At 44.9% G+C, this 18,872-nt stretch overlaps 1 protein-coding gene across 1 annotated transcript in view; it reads left to right on the forward strand.

The window, feature by feature from the left end:
• The first annotated feature begins 2,647 nt into the window (after positions 1–2,647).
• The window catches only part of LOC134357019 (zinc finger protein 850-like), a 104,894-nt gene continuing 88,669 nt past the window's right edge, over positions 2,648–18,872 (forward strand). The window contains exons 1-2 of the mRNA XM_063068330.1: positions 2,648–2,742; positions 8,502–8,670. The gene's annotated coding sequence lies outside the window, so the exon portion shown is untranslated. The remainder of the gene's footprint in view (positions 2,743–8,501; positions 8,671–18,872) is intronic.

Consider the following 18,872-nt stretch of genomic DNA (forward strand, 5'->3'; position numbering starts at 1 on the left):
CTGAAAGAAGAGCTAGTAAGGGATTTGAAAGTGGAAGGGGGAGATCCAAAATGATAGGAGAAGACAGGAGGGGGAGGGATGGAGCCAAGAGCTGGACAGGTGATTAGCAAAAGGGATATGAGAGGATCAGGGGACAGGAGGCCCAGGGAGAAAGAAAAGGGGGAGGGGGGGAAACCCAGAGGATGGGCAAGGGGTATAGTCAGAGGGACAGAGGGAGAAAAAGGAGAGAGAGAGAGAGAAAGAATGTGTGTATATAAGTAAATAACGGATGGGGTACGAGGGGGAGGTAGCGCAGTAGCAGAAGTTTGAGAAGTCAATGTTCATGCCATCAGGTTGGAGGCTACCCAGACGGAATATAAGGTGTTGTTCCTCCAACCCGAGTGTGGCTTCATCTTGACAGTAGAGGAGGCCGTGGATAGACATATCAGAATGGGAATGGGATGTGGAATTAAAATGTGTGGCCACTGGGAGATCCTGCTTTCTCTGGCAGACAGAGTATAGGTGTTCAGCGAAACGATCTCCCAGTCTGTGTCGGGTCTTGCCAATATATAAAAGGCCACATCGGAAGCCCCCGACGCAGTATATCACCCCAGCCAACTCACAATTGAAGTATCACCTCACCTGGAAGGACTGTCTGGGGCCCTGAATGGTAGTGAGGAAGGAAGTGTAAGGGCATGTGTAGCACTTGTTCCACTTACGAGGATAAGTGCCAGGAGAGAGATCAGTGGGGAGGGATGGGATGACGAATGGACAAGGGAGTCGCGTAGGGAGCGATCCCTGCGGAAAGGGGGGAGGGGGGGAGGGAAAGATGTGCTTAGTGGTAGGATCCTGTTGGAGGTGGCGGAAGTTACGGAGAATAATATGTTGGACCCAGGGGCTGGTGGGGTGGTAGGTGAGGACAAGGGGAACCCTATTCCTAGTGGGGTGGCAGGAGGATGGAGTGAGAGCAGGTGTGTGTGTAATGGGGGAGATGCGTTTGAGAGCAGAGTTGATGGTGGAGGAACGGAAGCCCCTGTCTTTAAAAAAGGACATCTTCATCCTGGAATGAAAAGCCTCATCCTGAGAGCAGATGCGGTGGAGACGGAGGAATTGCGAAAAGGGGATAGCATTTTTGCAAGAGACAGAGTGAGAAGAGGAATAGTCCAGATAGCTGTGAGAGTCAGTAGGCTTATAGTAGACATCAGTAGATAAGCTGTCTCTAGAGATAGAGACAGAAAGATCAAGAAAGGGGAGGGAGGTGTCAGAAATGGACCAGGTAAACTTGAGGGCAGGGTGAAAGTTGGAGGCAAAGTTAATGAAGTCAATGAGCTCAACAGGCATGCAGGAAGCAGCGCCAATGCAGTCGTCGATGTAGCGAAGGAAAAGTGGGGGACAGATACTGAAATAGGTTTGGAACATAGATTGTTCCACAAAGCCAACCAAAAGGCAGGCATAGCTGGGACCCATACGGGTGCCCATGGCTATACCTTTAGTTTGGAGGAAGTGGGAGGAGCCAAAGGAGAAATTATTAAGCGTAAGGACTAATTCCGCTAGACGGAGCAGAGTGGTGGTAGAGGGGAACTGGTTAGGTCTGGAATCCAAAAAGAAGTGGAGAGCTTTGAGACCTTCCTGATGGGGGATGGAAGTATATAGGGACTATATATATATTTCCATGGTGAAAATAAAGCGGTGGGGGCCAGGGAACTTAAAATCATCAAAAAGTTTCAGAGCGCGAGAAGTGTCATGAACATAGGTAGGAAGGGATTGAACAAGGGGGGATAAAACCGTGTTGAGGTATGCAGAAATGAGTTTGGTAGGGCAGGAGCAAGCTGAGAAAATGGACAGGCAGGTTTGTGGATCTTGGGTAGGAGGTAGAAATGGGAAGTGCGAGGTGTGGGAACTGCAAGGTTGGTAGCAGTGGGTGGGAGATCCCCTGAGCGGATAAAGTCGGTGATGGTGTGGGAGAGAATGGCCTGGTGCTCCTTAGTGGGGTCACGATCGAGGGGTAAATAAGAGGAGGCATCCGCGAGTTGTCACTGTGCCTTGGCAAGGTAGAGGTCAGTGCACCGGACTACAACAGCACCCCCCTTATCGGCGGGTTTTATAGTAAGGTTAAGATTAGTGCGGAGGGAGTGGAGAGCAGAGTGTTCGGGAGGAGTGAGGTTGGAATGGGAACAGGGTGCGGTGAAGTCGAGACGGTTGATGTCCAGTCGGCAGTTAGCAATAAAGAGATCCAGGGCAGGCAGAAGACCAGAGCGGCGCCTCCATGAAGAAGAGGAGGGTTGAAGATGGGAGAAGGGGTCATCGGTGGGGGTGGGAGAGTCCTTGCCGAAGAAGTAGGCTCGAAGACAGAGCCGGCAGAAGAAGAGTTTCCGCGTCATGGCGAACGCGGAACTCACTGAGGTGTGGGCGAAGGGGGACAAAGGTGAGGCCCTTACTGAGGACAGAGCGTTCCGCCTCAGACAGTTGAAGGTCGGAGGGGATGGTAAAGACCCGGCACCGATGAGAAGTAGGATCAGAGGGGGAGGGGAGGGAGGCTGGTGGTGTCAGTGGAAAAGGGAGGGTTGGGGTGAGAGGAAGAAGGAGCCTCCGTGGACCCAGGAGTAGCTGATGGAATGTGAGGGAGACGGGGTTGCAGAGTGGTGGTGGGGGAAGGGGAGACAGGAGTCACAATAGCAGCACGTGAAGACCCAGCCTGGAGTTCAAGGCTGGAATCTTGAGAGCTCGGATCAGAGGCCTAAAGTTATACAGCTCTCGTAACAAGTACGTGCAGTTCAACTCTTTGAGTGATTATGCAGAAAGTTTGAAGTTAATAACTTTTGTGGTATCTCTATTTCAGATAATTGAAAATTGCTAGGTTTTCTAAAATTGACTCTTTCCACCTTAGGCCATGAACCTATCAATCACCCCTCGTATGTCACGCCCATTTTGTGTACCTGCTTATTTCATGTACTGCGCAACTTCCTTGCCCCATTCATGTAATGAGCAGTACACAAATTGAGTGTAATTCATATATTTATAAGAAGACATTATCTTCTTATAATGTCAAGCACTAAACCAAGATGAAAGAAATATATGAATTCCAGAACTCCACAGAAATATAGTGATAGTTAAGACAGTTACAAGAGTATAGCCTATCACTACATTTCAATGTATAACTGGTACAATAAAACATATAATACATAATTTGATAATATGACAAAGTATTGCACAGTTGCACTCACTAATTAGCATAAAATATAATTATCAAGCAAGTAAAGAAAAAAACGGTAATCATGTATTTTACCAATTTAAAAGTAATTACCTACTTACCAAATGCCACTAATTTAGAAGTTCCAGAATAATTAACACAAAGGGTCAGGCGTAATATGTTTTTGGGGGTCGAAGCAACTCTTGTCCTGGTGTCATCTGCTGATCTGTGGTACCACAGCCATAATGCGATGTAAGCCCAAAGCATGATCGATCCACCCTAGTGCTTAACAGTTGGAGAGGGGTTCTTTTCATGAAATTCTGCACCCTTTTTCCTCCAAAGATACCTTTGCTCATTGCGGCCAAAATGTTCAGCCAAAAGAGATGGGGGAGATTTTGAACAATTTCTTTTCTTCGGTATTCACTAAGGAGAAGGATATTGAATTGAGTAAAGTAAGAGAGACAAGTAGGATAGTTAGAGAAACTATGATGATTAAAGAAGAGGAAGTACTGATGCTTTTAAGGAATATAAAAGTGGATAAGTCTCCTCGTCCTGACAGGATATTCTCTAGGACCTTGAGGGAAGTTAGTGTGGAAATAGCAGGGGCTCTGACAGAAATATTTCAAATGTTATTAGAAACGGGGATGGTGCCAGAGGATTGGCATATTGCTCATGTTGTTCCATTGTTTAAAAAGGGGTCTAAGAATAAGCCCAGTAATTATTGGCCTGTGAGTTTGACGTCAGTGGTGGGTAAATTGATGGAAAGTATTCTTAGAGATGGTATATATAATTATCTGGATAGACAGGGTCTGATTAGGAACAGTTGTAACGTTCAGCTATATTGGCTTGTATTTATCTCGGGGAAACCCCGTCTGCCGCCCACCTGGTCTCCGGGTTACGTCGGTTGCTGTGCAAATGCCACCTGATTCGGCTTCAAACATCAATCATCAGCCAGCACACAATGTACGTTTTACAAATTACACTTTATAAATCTCACTAGGACTATGAGATTAATAGAGGTATAATACAAAAGGGAATGAAAAAGGCACCATACTTATCAAAGTTCAGTTTCTTCGTGCACACAGTTAGAGCTTGGGACCTTCTTTCTTCCCCCTGCGATCCACTCTGACCCCTTCAACTCGTAGCTCGACCAGAGCACTCCCAGCATGTCTGTCGTCCTCCCGGTCTCTCATCCAACTTCCTGCCAAAACCCCCGTTTCCCAGCCATATGAGACAGCATATCACCCCAAGAAAGAATAACATGGGCACCCATTGGTTCATTAGCTCTGTTAATATAACCAAAACAAACTGCTAGCTAGAGAACGTTTCAGCATTTAACATAACAAAGAAGCCATTTAAATTAACATACGCAGTAACGTAAAAGAAGAAACCCCTTTCACAGTCAACATGGATTTGTGCGTAGAAGGTCATGTTTGACAAATCTTAATGAATTTTTTGAAGCGGTTACTAGGAAAGTTGACGAGGATAAAGCGGTGGATGTTGTCCATATGGACTTCAGTAAGGCCTTTGACAAGGTTCCACGTGGAAGGTCAGTTAGGAAGGTTCAATTGTTAGGTATTAATATCGAAGTAGTAAAATGGATTCAACAGTGGCTGGATGGGAGATGCCATAGAATAGTGGTAGATAACTGTTCGTCAGATTGGAGGCCGGTGTCTAGGGGTGTGCCTCAGGGATCTGTACTGGGTCCAGTGTTGTTTGTCATATATATTAATGATCTGGATGATGGGGTGGTAAATTGGATTAGTAAGTATGCAAAGATAGGTGAAGTTGTGGATAATGAAGTAGGTTTTCAAAACTTGCAGAGAGATTTAGGCCAGTTAGAAGAGTGGGCTGAAAGATGGCAGATGGAGTTTAACGCTGAAAAATGTGAGGTGCTACATTTTGGTAGGAATAATCAAAATAGGACATACAGGGTAAATGGTAGGGCATTGAAGAATGTAGTAGAACAGAGGGATCTAGGAATAATGGTGCATAGTTCCCTGAAGGTGGAATCTCATGTGGATAGGGTGGTGAAGAAAGCTTTTGGTATGCTGGCCTTTATAAATCAGAGCATTGAGTATAGGGGTTGGGATGTAATGTTGAAATTGCACAAGGCATTGATGAGGCCAAATTTGGAATATTGTGTACAGTTCTGGTCACCGAATTATAGGAAAGATGTCAACAAAATTGAGAGAGTACAGAGAAGATTTGCCAGAATGTTACCTGGGTTTCATCTCCTAAGTTACAGAGAAAGGTTGAACAAGTTGGGTCTTTATTCTTTGGAACGTAGAAGGTTGAGGGTGGACTTGATAGAGGTGTTTAAAATTATGAGGGGGATAGATAGTGTTGACGTGAATAGGCTTTTTCCATTGAGAGTGGAGGAGATTCAAACAAGAGGATATGAGTTGAGAGTTAAAGGGCAAAAGTTTAGGGGTAACATGAGGGAGAACTTCTTAACTCAGAGAGTGGTAACTGTGTGGAACGAGCTTCCCGAAGAAGTGGTTGAGGCAGGTTCGATGTTGTCATTTAAAGTTAAATAGGATAGCTATATGTACAGGAAAGGAATGGAGGGTTATGGGCTGAGTGCAGGTCGGTGGGACTAGGTGAGAATAAGAGTTCGGCACGGACTAGAAGGGCCGAAATGGCCTGTTTCCGTGCTGTAATTGTTATATGGTTATATGTTATATAACTTCATCAGTCCATAGGACTTGCTTCCAAAATGTATCAAGCTTGTTTAGGTGTTCCTTTGAACCATTTGAATAGAGCTTTTTGACCGCAATGAGCATGGGTATGGTTGGAGAAAAAGGTGCAGAATGTCATGAAAAGAACCCCTCTCCAACTGTTAAGCATGGGGGTGGATGGATCATGCTTTGGGCTTGTGTTGCAGCCAGTGGCATGGGGAACATTTACTCGTAGAGGGAAGAATGAATTCAATTAAATATCAACAAATTCTGAAAGCAAACATCACACCGTCTAAAAAAGCTGAAGATGAAAAGAGGATAGCTTCTACAACAGGATAATGATCCTAAACACACATCAAAATCCACAATGGACTACCTCAAGAGGCGCAAGCTGAAGGTTTTGCCATGGCCTTCACAGTCCCCCGACCTAAACATCATCGAGAATCTGTGGATAGACCTCAAAAGAGCAGTGCATGCAAGACAGCCCAAGAATCTCACAGAACCAGAAGCCTTTTGCAAGGAAGAATGGGTGAAAATCCCCCAAACAAAAATTGAAAGACTCTTAGCTGGCTACAAAAAACGTTTACAAGCCGTGATACTTGCCAAAGGGGGTGTTATTAAGTACTTACCATGCAGGGTGCCCAAACTTTTGCTTCGGGCCCTTTTCCTTTTTTGCTATTTTGAAACTGTAAAAGATGGAAATAAAAAAAGTTTTCTTGCTTAAAATATTAAAGAAATATGTCATCTTTAACTTTATGTCTTTTGGAAATCAGTTCATCTTTTACTCGCTTAGCTATTCACAGCAAAAGAAATTTTGACCGGGGTGCCCAAACTTTTGCATGCCACTGTATATCAGCAATCTTTCTTCTAACCTTTGTCCTCATTGTGAAGTGTCCTTTTGCACCTTTGGCCTCGCTGAGTTATTTCCAGAATTGGTTTTTGTTAGCTGGAATGCTAGAGGGTCATCGGGTACCATTTCTGTTGTGCATTGGTGTGGAAGTGCTAGTTTTTGAACTGTGACTGGCTGACATACTACAGCATTTTACTGGCAGCGAAGGGTTCCGGAAGAGTTGGTGCTTGGGCTATAATCCTGTGATCTACATTCCAGGCATATGGAACTGTTGGTGTTTTGGCTTTGACTTTGGTTAGTGTTTCTACAGATGGGGCTGGATAGTCGTCCTTCTGCAATGAAGCAGAAATTTCGAGCAGCTGGACATTGATTGTGGGGAAATCCCGGATTGCACTACCCAGTGTGAGATGTGGGGGTGATTTGTGAGTCTCTCAGGGTTGGTGAGTGGCAGATTCAGCAGTGTGACTCTGTGAGGTTGGGTCCTGGGATATCACAGTTTTAAATCCAAGTACAATGGACCCGGGGATCAAGCTCCCCAGGCTTATGAGGTGTTGAGCGAATATTCCTGGTCTGGGATCAGATCTTTGTTTCTGGAGTTCCTTTGGAAGCAATGGATGTCAACCTGAGGAGAGAATAAGTTTGTATTCCATCCCTCACAAGGAGAGGCTTGGAGTAAATGGGCTGTCCCGTGTTTACAACAGTAGAGATAGACCCGTGAGTTTGGTGTTCAAACTGTCTTTGGAAATCCTTCCCTCACTTTCACCTGTCTGTCATTTGGTGGAATCAGGCAGAATGTCAAGTTGCTGGAAATCTGTACTAAAAACTGAAAATGTATGAAGTCACTCTGACGAAACGTTATTAACCTGAATTGTAAAGTTTGTTCCTCTCCCCGCAGCTGTTCCTTACCTGCTCAGTGTTTCTGGTAATTTCAGTTTATTTTTATTACATTCACCCTGGAATGGTTTATATTTCTTGAAATGGACCTGCTTTATCCTGGGAATGGAAATGGCTCGTTCTGTGATAGTAGAACAGTAAAGAAAGCACAACTTTTCCCAGTAAATTATCCTGGTACTAATCTGTCTGTTATTCCTGGAAATGTTTTCAGTACAATTATTGCTAACGAGGTTTACGATAATATCAGGAATGATCGGCTTTTTGTATGAGGAGCATTTGATGGTTCTGGACCTGTGCTCAATGGAGTTCAGAGGGACAGTGGGGGTGGTGGAGGGATGTATGGTTAAATAAACCTACCGAATGCTGAAGAGCCTGGATACCGTGGACATGGAGAGGAAGTTTCCATTAGACGGAGAGTCTGTGATCTGACAGCACAGTCTCAGAATAAAGATGCTTCCCTTTAAAACTGAGATGAGAAAAATATTTAGGCCAAATGATGTCTGATCTGTGGAATTTGTTGCCGCAGAGGTTGGTTGAGGCTGCCATTTGGGTATATTTATGACAAAGATTAATATATTCGTGATTGCTAACTAGCTTCAGGGTACAGGAGGAAGGCAGGAATATGGTGTTGGAATAAAACTCAGCCATGGTTGAATGGTAGGGCAGACCAGATAGATCGAATCACCTAATTCTGTTCCTGTGTCTTATGTCTTACCATGACTGAATGATGGCTCCTTATCCCATATCATTTTGTGATGAGTGAGGGACAATAAGAGATTGTTCACTGAGATCATTATATTTGCCTTCAATGTTTAAATTTCAGTGAGTTTTTTTCTCAGTAACATTAAGCAGAAATGTATGGTTCTCCTTTTTATTGTTAATGTGCTTCATTATCTTTCATGTTAAGGTTAGACCAGCGGTGAGAGATTTATAGGAAGAAAAACCCCAACTGGAAGCAAACCACTTCTGAAGACGAGGGAACAACAGCAAGTGAACCAGCTCAAGGATTGAGAGCATCAACTGGATAGGACCCATCTGACTCAGAGCTTCCAGTGATTCAGTCAGGAGAAAGTTTGGTGAGTCTCATTTACTCAAACACTGGTCCTTTAGATACAGTATTACATACCTGCACAAAGGAAGGTAGGAAATAGTTGGAGTGAGACTGAATGTGCCCAGAAGAACCAGTTATGCCTTTGTCAGACCCAGTTGCAATCACTCCAGGTCTGGTAATGTGCTTCCAGCAGCCCAGCCCTTTAAAACCACTCCCAGTCTGTTGAAATAGAATCCAGATAAAGTCACTCAGAGACCGTACAAGTACAAACTCTTTACTCCAAGCACCCGGGGCTTACTCAGTTAGTCCCTCAAACAGGAACAGTGTCTGACTGTTCCTGCCCAATCCACTAACTGACTAACAATTCCCCTTACACCACAGATATTTCCGTCCAGATACCTCCCCCCACCCCCACAAGACAGGCTGGAGCCAAAGTTATTTACTACATGACAGCGCCCTAAAGACAAATTACAAAATAGTCATAATGGCTTACACACACAGAACAGACTGAAGCTGTCCTATCTCTACACATGAGTGCACAAGGAGATAAGCACCCTGAAACCCTAGCTAGCTACCCTCAAGAAGAAATATGGCTCAGCATGGCTTAGCACATCTGTTGATCATCAGCAGTTTCTTTCAGAAAAACAGGCTGCCATTGTTTAACATAATCTTAACCCTTTTACATACTTTATCATTCCCTCCTTTTGATCATTACCTGATCAACAAAGCAGTAATTGTTTACAGAGAAAGCAACCAAGTACAGCATTGACTTATTAGTGGGTAAAAACAGCGTACAACAGTAGTTATAACAATGATATGTACAACTATTAGGCCATAGTGCCATATCATGCCCCACATATTACCGAACAGGCCTTACAAGACCACTATTTTGACCCTTGGGTGAACCCGTGTAAATCCTGCCCTACTTTCTTGATGATGTCAGTCTCTTTCGCAGTATGCTTGGAGAGGAATGTAATGTTAGTCGACTCATCAGGGATATAGGTGCACCATTCTTTGTCAATAATAGCACAGGTTCCCCCTTTCTCAGCTGGGATAAAATCTAAAGCCATACGATTCTGTAGGACTGTTTGCCAGATTGCAATCATTTCAGTGGATATTTCTGTTACTTAGGCCTGTGTTTCTGTCAGAGCCCCTGCAGTATTGTGGCCAGCTCCTCAAGTGCTGTAGCCAAATTGATTAGCTCTCATGAATTCCTGGCTACTCCATAGGAGAGAAAAATGATCATCCAAAATTGTTCAGTCTCAGTTATTCCTCTCTGCTGCTGGGCACCTGCAAGTATGGCCAGGATGCATGTTTCCCAGTATAGGAAGTTCTGTTTGATGGGGGTCTGAGATACTATCCCTCAAAACACTGACAGCCACAGTTATCTCTGACTGGACTACAGTTCCTCACCTCACTTCCCCAGGTGTTATTTGAGAAAGCCCAGGCTGAGAGTTCCTCACTCTGGTTGAGCGGGATTACTGACATTGGAATCATAGTTTTACCATGCTGTGGAATTTCGACACAAACCCAGCAGGCTCCTAGTTCTACCTGTTTGTTGTAGGTCTGACAGAGAGAGAAAGGTGTTAACATGGGGGTCCCTGGATGCTGGGGTGAGCCCTCTCAAAGACATAAACACGAACACCACTATCAACCAATACATTTTCCTTTAGTCTGAGAGAGTCCTACTCAGTTCCTTCAGTAACACATTTGCAGTCTGTTCGATATATCCACTGAGATTGCCCCTTCAGTTTCACAGCCGTGGGAGTGGTCAGTAACACCTGATATGGTCCTTTCCACCGAGGTCCGAGATTCCCTCATTCCCAGTTCTTGGTCAGGACAAAGTTCCCAGGTTCTATAGTGGGATAGTCACTCCTCTCTGCGGGGTAATTCTCTTCCTTGTACGTCTGTCGTACCTGTGAATATCATGCTTGGAAAACTTTGATTAGTTGCCATATATATTTCCTCATCTCTTCCCCGAGGGTATGCATATCCAATTTTGCTGGTTGACTTTCTGGGAGCAATGATACACAAGGTCTTGGTCCCCAGGGTGTCCTCATGGGCCGTCCATAAATGATTTCAGCTGGTGACAACCCTGTTTCCCCTGTGGGGTAACCCTCATGTGGAATAGGGCTAACGGTAGGACCTTCACCCATGTGAGTCCAGTCTCCGCTGTTAGTTTGGCCAGTTTACTCTTCAGAGTGCCATTGGCTCTTTCCACTATGCCAGCGGCCCGTGGGTGGTGTACACAGTGGAATTGTTGCTTGATAGCTAGTTCATTACATACCCCTTCGTTTACTTTCGCCACAAAGTGTGGGCCATTGTCAGAGCTCAGCATCTCTCGCAGGCCATACATGGGAATTATTTCCAGTAATAATACCTTCACAACAGTCATAGCAGTATTACCGGTAGTTGGAATAGCTTCAATCCATCTACTAAACACATCTGTAATAACTAAGCAGTATCTATAGCAATATACTCTAGGCAATTCAAAAACATCAACTTGTAGACACGAAGAAGGTCCACCTGGCAAGGGAGTCGTACCTGGTGTGCAGGATACAGGTTACCAACCATTCCCTTCTTTTCCAGGTGTGTACAATTATGTACATAATCGACCAATATTGGTAAAATCTGTCGGAACACAAACCTGTCCCGCTGGGGTGGTCCAAAGGCCTAGGTCGGGGTCTTTCTGGCACCCCATCTGCGATCACAGTTTGGGCTCCTCCTCAGAGGCGTCCCCCTGAAAAGTACGTACCTCCCACATGTCTGGCAAACCTGTTCTGCTTGAGTCGCAGAGAGTTAATTGACAGGAACCCAAGGGGACTACAACTACCGAGGATTGTGCCGCACTTTTCGCTGTCTAATCTGCTAAAGCATTGCTTTTAGTGATCCAGTTGGACATGCGGGTATGGGCCGCACATTTAATAATAGCCAAAACTCGAGGTAGCTGTAGAGCGGTGAGTAAGTCATTTACAAAGGTTGCATTCCTAATGGGGTGGCCAGATGAAGTCAGGAATCCCCATGTTACCAGAGGGCCCCGTAGTCATGTACAATTCTGAATGCATAAGGGAGTCTGTGTAAACGTCGCACTTTTGTCTGTTGCTAGGACACAGGCACGAGTCCGAGCAAACAGCTCAGCTTTCTGAGCAGAGACAGCTGCTTCAAAAGAGGCTTGCTCAACTATTTCACTGCCTGTCACTATCGCATAGCCAGAATATCGTTTCCCTGCTGGATCCACAAAAGAACCTCCATCCTCATAAAACGTTGCCTCAGGCTTGAGGGAGTATTGCGGAGTGGATGGGAGAGTCTGTCCTTCTTTCACGCTGATCTGGACGGTGGGGGGGTGGGGGGGAGCAGTTGGTGTGGCTGACTTCATGGCCTGAAATTGCCCAGAAATGGTGTACAATGTCTTGAGTTTGGTCAATATTAAAAGAATGTCTTACTAGATTCCCCATCTTCACCTCAGACTCCTTCCAGTATCGGAGTTGGCCCACGGCCAAGTCTTGCCAGTCTCCCGCGGTGCTGGAGGCTTGTTTCGTCAGGGTGTACGCAATGAACCCTCGGCTCTTTGGCTTGAACCCAGGGCAAACCCTAACGGTGGTATGGGGAACCACCAGTACTGTCTGTCGCCAAAGGAAATCCGGAACTTTGGCCAGAAATGCACTGCCCTCTCTTCCTTTAACCTCTCCAGTCACTGAGACTAGGAACTTCTTTCCCTCAAGGGGTGCATAATATTGGCTTTCCTCAGTTGAGCACCCCGTAGGGTCATAGTACAGAATCATATGAGAGTCGGCCGCTGGTAGAAGGAGTTCAAGCGCACTGGAGTCCAGATTAAGTGCCTGCCACTGGGGGTTCGGAAACTGGGGAAGCTGTCGGTTGTTCGCTAGTCCCAGGGTGATACCCTTGTCCATGTATAGAATCTCAACTTCCAATGGACAGAGCAAGCCTCTTCCTGCTAGATTACACCCCCGAATGGTGGTGACTGTAAATGAAACCTCACACTGGGTCCCCTGGAATTCCACCTGCAGTGGCTGGGTATGTGAATACGTCTGTTCTGTGCCTTCGAACCCAGACAGAGTGATTTTAGCGTCTGATAGCTGGAATCCCTTTTCCGATATTACTTCCTGATCGAGAGTCGTTGTGGTTGCCCCCATATCAATCATAAACGGAATTGGAATTCCAGCAACTTGCAATATTACAATTGGGCTCTTCCTGAGGGGGGGGGGGGTTCTCATGGTAGGAAGCATCCTTGCTTGTCAATTTCTAAACAGGTTGTTGTCCCCACCTGTCTTTTGGTAAGTTTTTGTTCCCCTTTCTGATCCCCAGATATAGTCCGCTTGCGTCCTTCTTCCTGCTGAACATATTCGCCTTTAATATTAGTTCCCTTCGGGGTTGATCGGGATTTGAAAGCCGGGTCCCAATAGTATGTCAAAGCTCGTTGCATTCGATTTTGGTCATTGTCAGGCCAATCTATATTATTTGTTTTAATCATGTTGGCTAACTTAGTTGGTAAGCATTGGAGCAGTGAGGCCCTAAACTGGGGGGACGAATTCCCATTAACTAAAGGCTTGATCTCCTGCGATAGTGCCGTAGCAGGCCACAAATCGCTCCCGATAGTCTGGTCCTGATTCCCCAGGCTTAGGTTTGCATTCAAGTACTTTAGTGATGTTTACAGGTTGCTGGACAGCCTTTTCCAAGGCTTGAATAATCTACTCTGTCTGTTCGTTCTCATTATGGATTCCCGCCTGTAACTCCTGATAGGTTTTGTATCTAAATTCTGCCTTCCATTTCCACCCCCACCAGCTGAGACAATCATGCAGCAGAGACTAAATAAAACTTGTGGGGTTGCATTATACGCTTGTATAGTACTGCGGACACACTGAGCAAACTGTGCTGGTTTTTCTTTTCTATCTGGGGCCTGACTCATGATCATTATCATTTCTTGAGGCTTCCAGGGTGCATACACAGGAATCACTGAGGGCTGTTCCTCCTCCTGCTCGTGGATTGGGCAGCATTCGGGTGGGCAATTGTCTTTGTGAAGCCATTAACTCTGGGGTTTTATTGGATTCTTCCCTCCCTGTCTCGGAATAATCCTCGGTATTCCCTTTCTGGATCTCAGGGTATAAGGATCTCCCCTCCCCAGCCACCGCTGCTTTACCCGAGCGGCCACTGTATCTGAGTACTGGGAGGATTGGGGTTCGGGGGCACTGTGTGCACTTGGCCCCTGGTAAGGTGGGGGGGGGTACGGTGGGTGCTCACTCCTCAGCACAGTCACTGTCCTCAAACAGGGTTGGTATGCCAGACATGGGTTCGGGATCCCGTATTGGCCCTGGATCTCGCGCGTGGCACTGCCGATCTAAACCTTCCTGTGTGTCCATATCTGCCTTTGCCTGTTTTCTTTGTTTCTCTCGTTCTCTTTTTCCTTCTCCCATCTACCCATTCGCAATCCACCTTTAATGTTTTCTAACTCTTGGGATTTCCTTTTAACGTACATACCGTTACACCCCTTTATCACATGCATTGTTCCTCCAACTGGCCAGTAAAGTACTATTCCATTTGGTATCAGCTTTATATTTCCATTCTTTAATCAATAATTTCCACTTTTTCCTGCAATTCTTTTTCCAAATTAAATCTACTGCTTGTTCACAAGAGGTTATATCCTAAGTTCCCCTTGGTGGCCACACACCGTTTCCCAATCGCTTAGTTAGTGCAGCACTTAACATCCAAAGATCCTTTTCCTTATCTGGTATTTGCTCACACATACTCTGCGGTGGGGGGGGGGGGTCCCCTTCCCTCCCTTATCCTGAATTTATCCCATTTTACTGCCGAGGTGAGAAATTTACCTGGCTGTTAGTCTCATATCCTTATCATCAAATTTCAACCGGCCATATCCTGAGGCATGCACAACCCTTTACTGAATTCTTCGGGCAGCGGCAGCCACTTCTCCCAACCAGGGCTTACAATCCTGTTCCGAGCGTAATACAGAATAGCCAATGTCACCCGCAGCAACCTCACTTTGATGCTCAAATATAACTCTTATCTGTCATTCAAGAGGGAGTTAGATATGGCCCTGGTGGCTAAAGGGATCAGGGGGTTTGGAGGGAAGGCTGGTACAGGGTTCTGAGTTGGATGATCAGCTATGATCATACTGAATGGTGGTGCAGGCTTGAAGGGCCGAATGGCCTACTCCTGCACCTACTTTCCATTTCCTCCTATGCTCAGTCGTTGGAACCCGTCAAGGTACAAGTTTCGATGGGCGAGCAGCAGAATGCCTGACTGGACACAAGCAGTGGCCAGCGGTAAAACACCTCGGGGCGGCCTACCACTCAGTTGTGTACGATTCAAACCCTCAGTCGCTTACTCAGCCCAGAGAAACATTTCCTATGTTAGGATCTGAGTCACGGCACCAAATGTAAACTTAAATTGCCAGACCAATAACCACACCACAAACAGTTCTTGACTTTACCTTTTTCACCAGTTTATTTGTTCGAGCTCAGCCGGCGAGAAGGTTCAGAGCCAAGCATCAGAGAGACAGAATTCCTCCCTGTCTGGTGGCTCGTGACGAACCTCTGTCACCAGATTACATACAGCAACGTTTATACAGTTCAAAGAGACCATCATTATCCATATATGGAGTTCTTTTCCAATTCTTAGTCCAAGATTGTCAAACTACAAGATACAGAGGGCCAGACATAGAAAAGTCAGCCTCGAAGTGTTTGTCAGACACACAAATCTGTTACTGTACAGAATCAGACAGTTCTGTCCTTGATTGAAACAAAGAAGTAGTTTAGCTATTTCACAACCTCTCAACTGCGCGAAGCATAAACAAAGGATGCAACTTATGCTAACAGAGTACAAAATCCTTGAAGGTCATTAACCTCTGCATCCTCAATATCCTCACAAACTTCATCAGACCACTTTAGAAACTGTTGGGGGGATTACTTGGCGGAGGAAAGTCAAAGGGGTGACAGGGGATTCGTTAGTTAGGGGAACAGAATAAGAGGGGACTAATATCCTAGTGGTAAGGCTTGCTAGTGTGTTGGGGGGCGTGATGTGGTTAAAATAAGTTTCCGGGGGGATGGGAGCCAGAATGACAGAACAGATAGTGGAGAGGGTGAATTGAATTGAATTGAATTTATTACATACATCCTTCATATTCATGAGGAGTAGAAATCTTTACGTTATGTCTCCGTCTAAATGTGCAATGTGTAATTTATAGTAATTTATAATAAATAGTTTATATATAGGACAGTCAATATAACATGGAAATGCAATTCTATCAGCATGAATTAATCAGTCTGAAGGCCTGGTGGAAGATGATGTCCCGGTGCCTGTTGGTCCTTTCACTGTGGTACCATTTCCTGGACGGTAGCAGCAGGAACAGTTTGTGGTTATGGTGAAAAGGGTCCCCAATATCCTTTAGGCCCTTTTTACACACCTGTCTCTGTAAATGTCCTGAATAGTGGGAAGGTCACATCTACAGATGCACTGGACTGCCTGCACCACTCTATGCAGAGTCCTGCGATTGAGGGAAGTACAGTTCCCATACCAGGCAGTGATGCAGCCAGTCAGGATGCTCTCAATTGTGTCCCTGTAGAAAGTTCTTAGGATTTGGGGCCCCATCCCAAACTACTTCAACTATCTGAGATGAAGGATGTGCTGCTGTGCTCTTTCGACAACACAGCCTGCATGTACAGACCATGTGAGATCCTTGGTGATGGTTATGCCGAGGAACTTAAAGCTGGTCACCCTCAAGTTCCATTAATGTCAATAGGGGTTATCGTGTCTCCGTTCCTCCTTTATTTCACAATCAGCACCTTTGTTTTTGTGACAATGAGGGAGAGTTTGTTTTCTTTTCTTTGTAATTTATTTTTTATTGAAGTTCATCATCAAACAAACAGTTCCATAATATGTATTTCAGATACGGGTGTCCCCCCGCTTTTCGAACGTTTGCTTTACGAAACCTCACTGTTATGAAAGACCTACATTAGTTACCTGTTTTCGCTAATGGAACGTGTTTTCACTGTTACAAAACAAGGCAATGCGCGATAAAAAGCAGCGCGTGAAAAAAGCAGCACGTGATAAAAGGCAGTGCGCGCCCCGAGCAGCCGCTCTCCCCTGGATTCGGAACTGCATTCTAGCCGGCATTGCTTAAACGCATGCCTGTGAGCAGCCGTTAGCAAAATGAGTTCTAAGGTATCAGAAAAGCCTAAAAGAGCTCGTAAAGGTGTTACACTTAGTGTAAAACTAAGCATAATTAAGCGTTTCGATCGTGGTGAACGAAGCGAGGACAAAGTGAGTTTGGTTTGTGGAAGTTGACGAAGATGGTGTTGAAGAGATTTTGGCATCCCATGACCAAGAACTGATAGTTGAAGAGCTGATGGAATTGGAAGAGGAAAGGATAACAATCGAAACTGAATGCAGTAGCGAATGGACTGAAAGTGAAGTCATCCAGGAACTGAATGTGAAGCAACTGTGTGAGATTTTCACTGCAATGATAAAGTACGACTTTAATTTTGAAAGGTTACGCCGGTTTAGAGTATATTTGCAAGATGGTTCGAGTGCTTACAAAGAACTGTATGATAGAAAAATGTGTGAGGCTAAGCAGTCAAGCAAACCGTCCACATCAGCCACAGCAGACAACGAACCTCGACCTTTGACATCAAGGCAGGCAGACATAGAAGAAGGTGACCTGCCTGTGCCCTGATGGAAACAGACGACGATGAGATGACACCCCAGTATCCCACCACCCCAACCCCCGGGTTGCGGACCGATACATTGCCGCAGAGAATGCAGCGGTAGCCGGGACGCACCCAGTACATCTTTAAGAAAAAAGCCGAAATAAATGAGCTAATTACTTAGGTGCTTCCCGGTGACTCGCCTCTGATCTGGGCCGACATTTATGTGCCGGGTGGCACCTAATTAATTAGCTTGTTTATTTTGGCTTTTTTCTTAAAGATGTTCTGGGTGCGTCCTGGCCACCGCTGTACCCCTGCATGCTTCGCAGATCGGTATCAGTCGGCGGCCTGGTGGGGGGCCACTGCACCACCCCAACCTCTGACGGCTCAGCCTAACACACCATCATAAGTGTGCTCGGCGCTGTCTTCCCAATTCCGGTAAGTGATACTACACTGTACATACATTATTTTTACTTTATATAGGCTGTGTATTTTTATGTGTTATTTGGTATGATTTGGCAGCTTCATAGCTTAAAGGTTACTGGAGAGAGTGTTTCTGCCGAGAGTGCTTGCGTGAGATTTTCGCTACGGAGAACAGTGCGGCAATGATTGTAGAGAAGTATTCTACTTTATATAGGCTGTGTATTTATCATATCATTCCTGCTTTTACTATATGTTACCGTTATTTTAGGTTTTTTGTGTTATTTGGCATGATTTGGTAGGTTATTTTTGGGTCTGCGAACGCTCACAAATTTTTCCCATATAACTAAATGGTAATTGCTTCTTCGCTTTACGACATTCCGGCTTACGAACCATTTCATAGGAATGCTCTACCTTTGGATGGCGGGGGAAACCTGTACTGTACATATATATCATATATTCATATTTGCCACAAATGTCCACAGTTAGTTACCTGGGGTATACACTAATAGAAAAGAGAGGAAAGAAAGAACAAGCAAAAGGAGGAAACTGTACAAGTAAGGAGTAATCTTTTTTTTGTACAACATATTCATTGACTTGTGAGAGTAAAATCAGGCCTATGAGGTGTTATGTAGTTAAGCCATTTTTCCCAGTATGAATCAAATTGTTCCAACTAATGATTAACAGATGCTGTTACCTTCTCCATTTTGTAAATGTCCATTGTAATTTCCATCCATACATTTAAAGCTGGGCTGTCCTGTGATAACCATTTCTTGCCACCAGCCACCAGCAGTATATTCATTAAATATTTATCTCTTTTCAACCATTCTTGAGGTATATACCCAAAATATATGGTCTTACTTTGTAAGGGTATTTCACATTTAAAGATGTCTTGTAGGGCATTGTGTATCCCACTCCAATAGTCTTTGATAACAGGGTAATCCCAGAAAATATGGTAATGGTTTGCATTTTGATTTCCACAATTTCTCCAGCAAACAGGGAGGTTAGTATCATTATGGGATTTCTGAAAGGGTGTAATAAAATATCTTATCAAGTTTTTCCATCCAAATACCCTCCATTTCTGTGAACTGATACACTTCCATTGATACCTCCATATTATTGTCCATTC

The sequence above is a fragment of the Mobula hypostoma genome, chromosome 15, assembly GCF_963921235.1.
Source record: "Mobula hypostoma chromosome 15, sMobHyp1.1, whole genome shotgun sequence".
Taxonomy (NCBI): Eukaryota; Metazoa; Chordata; class Chondrichthyes; order Myliobatiformes; family Myliobatidae; genus Mobula; species Mobula hypostoma.